Raw genomic sequence first — 8206 nt, 5'->3', positions numbered from 1 at the left:
CTTCCAGGCTTCATCTAGTCTCAGAATGCCACCACCGCCCCTTGTTTTGTGAACGGAAACATTACCTTACTAGAATCGAAATCATTGCTAAAATGCAGATACTTTCCCGTGGGATGTGGGTGGCTTCAGGCTTTTATATCTGTCCTTATTAGAAGGGATTTATTACAATTACTTCAACTTAGCCACTTTGAAAGGGCCAGAGGATGCTGAGAACTTAGCCAAATTTAATAAGAAACAGGGATTTGCCTCCAAGGGTGCTGTGCTCCATTACTGGGAAGACAAGGGAGGAGGATATGTGGGTTGAAAGAGAACCCAAGATAAATTCAGACCACTCTATATTCTAGTAAAAGCCAGACAAGAAATCTGGGATAGAAATAAGTCCAGACCAGGGTGAATGAATGACACCATGATTTGATTTCTTTCCTGCCTTATCCACTTCTTCCTGATTCTGCTAGGTTTTCAGAAAGTTTTTTTTTTTTTTTTTGCCTCTAGCTAAGGTTATATGCATGGCAGAGCATTTCTGTTCATGCTGGTTAATAGGAAGATCTGTTGCGGTTAAGATTGACAGGGGTGAGCCGAGGTGCGTGGGAGGCAAGGGCAAGAGCTGTTCCTTGGCTTTGTTCTATAGTTAATGGGAAACAGACATCAAAACACCTCCTGAAAATGCTCATTTACCTCAATCAGATTATGTTCGGCATTACAGCATCCTTTACTCTGTCTTTATCCCAGGAGCATGAATGAAGACCCTTTGAAGAACCACAAGCATTTCACAACACTCTTCATCTGTGAAGACTCATCTGAACTGAAGTGGGTGACGTGCGGGTGCACATGCCTCTGTGAGTTTCTGACAATTCTCTCAGTTTATCGTGAGCTGAATGTCAGCTAGGTACTTTATGCAGGAAAAAAGAATTCTTTATGACAATGACTTTTACTTGATGTTGAAATGTAATAGAGGAGCTGCGAATTCTGTTTTAATTTAATAAGCCGTATCCTTGGAAACATGAAAATTGACTTAAAAACCCAAGCTATGCCTTTCAATAAAGTTTCCTCATTAATGCAATTTTCCTACATAGAACCCAGTAATATGACTTGGTGAAACTTGATATAACTTGACCAGTAATATGACTTGATGAAAGGATTATTTTAAGGATTAGAGATAAAGCGAACTGCATGAAGATTGTAATTTGGAGAGCTGAGTACACAGTTCAATGGGGAGAAAAGCTTACCGTGCTGAATATATTGAGGACTTGTGTTCCAATCTCTCAGACCTACATAAAAGCCATATGTTGTAGACTCTGTCATCCTGGAGCTGCTGGGGGAGATGAAAAAACCCCAGAGAATCCACAGTTGCTCTGTGCCAGCTAGCCCAGCATTTGCAATGGAAATCAGCAAAGACACCTTGACTCAAACAAAGGGTGGGGGTGGTAACAACACTGGAGGGTATCCTAGGACCTGCAGATGTGCCTGGATTCACACATATAACACCAGAAGTTGTCCCTGGACCTGCACAAGTACCCGGATTCACACACATAAATGCTCACAAACATACATGTTGTATACACACGCAAAGACAAGTTAAACATTTATAATTTTGTTAGATAATGTTTTGAAGCTGTAGGGAGATTTTAAAATGTTAAATTGTGGGGTAAGATGTTCTCTAATTATGTGGTGGGCTGGACTATGAATCAGTAGGCTCTAATTTGTGACATGAGCCAATAACGGTCCATCAGAGAGACTATAATCTATAGACAAATAGCTGAAATGATTTGTTTGGGTGAACCCAGCACACATTTTTCCATTTTGTAAGTTTGCTTAACTTGATTATAAGTACTGCTTTCAGGGCACTTACTAGAATCATATATATTAAGTTTATAGGTGGCTATTTGCATAGGGCATCTGCTCCTTAGTTTGAGGTATTTAGACTTTCAGATGTACAATTTACATTGCCTTTCTAATCCAAAACAAGTGATTGACAAATACAAGGCCCACCAGGCAACTGTTTAAATACCATCTGATACTTAGAGAAGTCCTAATCTTCGCTCCTCTGAGTGAGTCCCCTGGGCCCACGGTCTGCACTCCCCCTTTAATTGTTGACTTGAGCATTTATATTCCGTTTAAGTCAGTTCAAAGTGACTATCCGGGAAAGGCTTCAGGCTGTTAGGTGGGGATCACAATTAAGTTCTTGTTTTCCTTACAGAAAGGGCCAATTGTGAAGCGCATTTAGGAAGAGTCTGGGTTATGTGTGAGGTTGATGCCATCAGATTAGCAGGGTTGCCTTTGAAGGGCCAGAGAGAGTGTAGTACACATCTTATTAACCTTTTCACTGTTTCTTTGAAAGCAAAAAGGTATTTCATAAGTTCTCAAAAGATGAGTACAGGAGAGGGTGAAATTGCCACCTCTTCTTCAGACACACTTCTTTCAAGGCTGACAATACAACCCATGATGCATTTAAACTGGCAGAAAACTCTTCAAACTGTGGAGATGGAGTTGGCAGCAATTTCATTTAATTGAGATTCAGGCTGATTTGTGAAATCAGAGTTTCCAATTTTATTTTTAGACTTTTTAAAGTCTTGGCAGTCAGCACACTAACAGTAAAATGGGAGCCACCATCTGAACAGTAAAATGTAAGTAACACTCCAGCACGTGGGTACACAAAATACTTTTCTAAATAAAAATACTATACACATTAAAATTGAACAGGGGATTGATTTTAAAATATAATCAAACAATCTAAAAGTATATTTCTTTAGTTTTTTTTTTCCCCCTGCAAGGCTGTTAGCTTTTTGAGACTGCATTCATCTGTGGTCTGGACCCTGCTGGGACTCATTCAGGAAATAGATGAAATACAGCAAGAAGGAATCAGAGGGCAGAGGCATGATGGCGGAAAGCCAGAACAGATCATAGTCAAGGCTAAGAGCTTTCAAGACACCGAGCGTGTCCGTGGCGCTAAAGGACACAGGAAAAGCCCAGGACCACAAAGCCCCAAAAGTGCACTCTTGCATCTGGTAGTTTGGAATTTGCTGGTGACCTTCCGGAAAGCACTTTGAGTGGAATGGTGTGGTTGGGAACAGATTGCTGAGGCTGGAAGAGAAAATGAAAATTGGAAAATTAGAGACAAAAGAGCAGGTTCATTTCTTAAGTCCTGATGGCTTAGGGAAGGGGAGTCGGATGGCAGAGGAAATTACAGGGTGAAGGGAGAGTACTGAGGAAGAAAGGCAATTGGGAATGCTTACACAGAGCGCCTAAGCCACGGTATGTGCGTGCATAGGTGTGAATGAGCGCGCATGCGCATGTGGTGGGGAGGCTAATATGAAGGTGAGAGAGCAATGATCAATAAACACTGAGGACGCACGTGAAGTCTTTGTGACTCAGAGTCCAGTCACGCTCAGAAGCACCTCTTTGAATTCTGTTTCAGAAGAATTTCCAAACGCTACGGAATCACGTTTCTCAGACTGACTCATGGGCCCACAAGAAGGCTCAGCATGTAAAAAGAAGACTTTAGATCTAAGTTCCATCCCCAGAACCCACAGCAGGAGCAGACGCCTCCAAGTTGTCCGCTGATGTCCATATGAGCACAGAGGCCCAGGGGACACTTAATGCATCATATGCACAGGACAACTAAATGTCACCGCACGTTGGGCGGTGATTCATTCTGTCATCCACCTGGGATGCAGAATACTTAACCCGTGAAAGGCCAAGTGAAAGTTTTAATTTGTTTTATTTGTGAGCGGCTGGCATTTCCAGTTTCTTTTGAAGTTGCCTGATTCGTCCGAGGCAAACTGAACTTGGATGTTGGTTGAAGCCTTTTCCCACACTGACTGCAAGCTCAGCTGCCTTCTCCTCCCCTGCTAGTTAAGTGCTCATAAAACGTGTGCAGTTGGCTACTTCCGAGGAGTTAACTTGTGTGTGCTACACTTTCCCAGGAACAGCAATGCTGTACACGAGGAAGGTTTTGTTTTACTGAAGGTAAGAAAGGCAGGGTGGATGACACGGATAGTTCCTCCCATCCTCTTTGTTTCTTATTAGCCTCAGATGAAACCAAACAATAATGTTATTGGATGGACGAGACATGATTAGAATCATGAAAAAGACAGAAGTCAAGGAAAAAGGGTATTTGAAATCACCCATGAGTTCTGAATAGATGTGATCTACTCACGGTGTGCCAGGCCTTATACTGAGCATTTCCAGAGGGTGACCCCCTTGGAGCCCCTTCACGCCTGTCCAAGTTGGTACAGTCATTACTGCTCATACGTTGTAAACCCAAGAATTTAGGCACTAAAAGCTGGAGGTCAAATGCTCCAACCTATGTTCTCGTGTTCCTGCATTTTCTGCCTTTTTGTAAACAATGATGAATTTGTTGCATTGTTCTGAGTAAAAGTCACCTACCTGTTGCATTTCAGACTTTAGAGTGAGATGTGTTTGTCTGTTTTTTGTTTGTTTGTTTTGTATTATTATCAGTGGTAGCATGCTGAGCTGTCTCTCTTAGTACATAGCATGACATATGAGAGCAGAAACTGAATATATATATATTCCAGACAGGGTTTCTTTGTGTAGCTTTGGTGCCTTTCCTGGAACTCACTCTGTAGCCCAGGCTGGCCTTGAACTTACAAGATCCACCTGCCTCTGCCTCCTGAGTGCTGGGATTAAAGGCATGTGCCACCACCGCCGGACTTAGAAACTGAATATTTTTGAAATTTATTTATTATTAATATTTTATGTGTCTGAAAATTTTACCATATGTACATATGTGCACCACATGGGTGCAGTAACCATGGAGGCCAGGAAATGGCATTAGATCCCATAGAACTGGAGTCAGAGATGCTGGTGAGTGGCCAAGTGGGTGCTGGGAACTAGACCTGGGTCCTGTGCAAGAGCAGAAAGTACCCTTCCCCATTGAGCGTCTCTCCAGCCCCATCAGAAACAAATATCTCATCCATCTTTGTATCTTTGGGTTTCTTAGCAAGCTGAATATAACCACTCAGTCATTGGCGCTTCAAATGGGATCCTATTTTCAGAGAGAAAACCACACATGGCACCCGAGTTAGGCCCTCAGTTTCTCAGATGACCAAATCTTCAGTACCATTTGGACTTAGAGTAGGTCCCACTGTGCTATACATTCCTCCGGAAGTGCCACTACCACACCCCACATAGCCAGTTGGGCAACCTGCATGGCCAGGTGCCTTGGCCTGCTGTATAAGCCAATATTCTCTAGTTCCAGTGATGCCTGTGGTCTCAGTTTGTTCTTTGGTATAAGTTAAAAAGACTAAAGGATGAAAGTGCACAGGATAGAACCTAGGAGAGACTAGGAATAACCTTCCAATTCCCCCCCCCCCTTGGAGACATACAGAAAATAGTGCTTAATTCTCACAGCAACGTCTGACCTGTGGTCATTCAGAAAAGGCTCATTTGGGCTTTGGTGTCCATCTGTAAGCATGGGGCACCTCTCATCACCTCTGTTCAGCCTCCAGTTTTCTCCAGTCAAATGGAAAAAATATATGTATGGCTTAGGTTCTGGGGGAACTAAACCAGGAATTTAGCAGAAACCATGGTGTGGCTGCAGAAGAACCTGGTGGAACCCGAGCGTGGAGTAGAAGCACACTTCAGTCAGGCAGGGTGTTCCCTGGATTTACAGCTCACTTCTGAGGGGTCCGTCCCCCAAACCTCTGGATTTCTCAGCATTTGGATAGCTCAAGCCCTAGCCAACCCTTTATCACACATATATTTATTCACTTATTGCTACGGTTTAACTGCGTCCCTGCAGAACTCACGCTGAAACTTAATCCTCCTTGTAATCACATGAAGAGGTGCAGCCTCTGGGGGAAGTGGTTAAACTGTGAGGGATCAACTTCCATTGAAGAGATTTTTGTCTTATAAACAATGGAGGGTGAAGGGCACTCCCCATCCACTTGTGAGACAGCCTTTCTCCTTCTTTTAGATGAGGACACATCTAGAGATGTCTTCCTAGAAGCAGAGAACAGGCTCACCAGACACTGATGCTCTGGTGTCTCTGACCCTGGGACTCTCAGTCTCTAGAGCTACACGCAAATACATTTTGATGATTTTATAAAATGATCTGTGGTAATTTTGTTACAGCAGCCCGATAGAGTAGCTCATGTGCCCTACGGTGTGTGTATACATATATATAAGCTTTTGTGAGGACAAATGGAGGAAAATTATTGAATTACCAGTTTTAACGTTGTATATAAAGTATCTCATTAACAACTGTATTTCAAGTACTGCCATTATTTCATAAAGAAAGGTTGTTTTATTCACAAAATGTGTAGAAAGACTCAGTGGCAGCCGAAGGATTTTCTCAAGAAGAGACATTCACATATGCACATGCAAATACATACTCTGAGCAAAAATATCATCGAATTCATACATTTAAAATACACAAGCTTATTTTATGACCCTTTTACAAAAATATCAGTTTTGCTTTAACAATTATCAGTTTGAAAATTTGTGTTTGGTGTGGTGGTATTGTGTTCACCAAAATATTGTGTACTCTAATAAATTTATCTGGGGTCAGAGAACAGACAGCCACTAGATACAAAGGCTAGGAAATGGTGGCACTCACACCTTTAATCCTAGCATTCCAGAGATAGAAATCCCTCTGGATCTCTGTGAGTTCAAGGCCACATTGGAAACAGCCAAGCATGGTGACATGCCTTTAATCCCAGAAAGCCAGCCTTTAATCCCAGGGAGTGGTGGTAGAAAGTAGAAAGATATATAAGGCATGAGGACCAGAAACTAGGGGCATTTGGCTGGTTAAGATTGTGGCTGGTTAAGCTTCAGGCTTTCCAGAAGCAGTTCAGCTGAGACCCATTCCGGATGAGGACTCAGAGGCCTCCAGTCTGAGGAGACAAGACCAGCTGAGGATCCAGCGAGGTGAGATGGCTGTGGCTTGTTCTGTCTCTCTGATCTACCAGCATGGACCCCAATAACTTGCCTCAGGTTTGATTATATTAATAAGAACTTTTAAGATTCCTGCTACATCTGGCGCCCAACGTTCGTGTTACGAATTCATGAAAAAGCTGTTTGCCTGTGGCCTTGTGAGCCCCAGCTCAGGCCCAAGCTACACTCAGGCAGTTGTGGTGGTGCACACCGGTAGGATTTGCTGAAGGAGACAGAGGCAGTAGGATCCCGAGTTTGAGCCGGCCTAGGAGGCTTGGCGAAGCTTTGGCCTGGACTGAGCCATAAACAGTGGTGGGACCATGGAAGCCGTGGCTACTGCTCCACGTTGCCAGCTCCTTATCATATTGGTGACTGCGGTGATGCTGCTACCTGGAACAAAGGGTTTACTGCTGCTGGTTCAGAGAAGAATTGCCAGGACCATCCTGTTACAAGAAAGCATCGGCAAAGGTCAGTTTGGAAAAGTTTGGCAAGACAAATGGTGGGGAGAAATTGCTGTGAAGATTTTCTGTTCTAAGAAAGAATGTTCATGGTTCCGAGAGACAGACATTAAAAAAAAAAAAAGGCCGCAGGAAACCATGACCATGCCTAACAGTGACTTTGAAATCTTCAAAAAAAGATGACAGGATCCTACAATGATGATTCCACATGGACTATGATAAAGCCATTAAGCCGATTAACACCATGGAAAAATCGACTTTGGACTACAAACTGGTCCCAACAATTTTGAGAGGACTAGTTGAGATGATCCAGCCTGACAGACTACTCAAACAAGGACTTGAAACAAGCCCTGAACTTTCCTATTATCCAGAGAGTGGACAAACGATACAGGACTTGATGATTAACCCCAAAATTTTCTTTTCAAGATTCCCTAAAGATATCTTCACCCCTAGAAAGCAAAAAGAAAAAGAGAATATAGATATGAGATAGATCATTGAATCTACTCTGAGAAAAAAGATAAAGAAATAATAGGATAAATAGGTAGATCATTGAATCTACACTGAAGAAAAGGGGAAAATACAAAAATGACAAAAGGTAGACTACTGAATCTATTATGAAAAGAAAAAAGAGAAAATATGGATATGATAAGATAAAAAGGGAGATTACGGAATCTACTTTTAAAAAGGAACTACTTGTTTTAAATAAGATAAGTAATGAAAATTTTTTGGTCTGAGTTTATCAGATGTTACTGGACTGGACATTGTTAATATATATAATGGAGTTTTTATCTGAAAAATGTTAATGGACTAGACATCATTAATGTAATTTTGGCTGTATATATTGTATATGCTTA

This window comes from Peromyscus maniculatus, chromosome 20 (genome assembly GCF_049852395.1).
Source record: "Peromyscus maniculatus bairdii isolate BWxNUB_F1_BW_parent chromosome 20, HU_Pman_BW_mat_3.1, whole genome shotgun sequence".
Classification (NCBI taxonomy): domain Eukaryota; kingdom Metazoa; phylum Chordata; class Mammalia; order Rodentia; family Cricetidae; genus Peromyscus; species Peromyscus maniculatus.
This window is presented reverse-complemented; position numbering follows the sequence as displayed.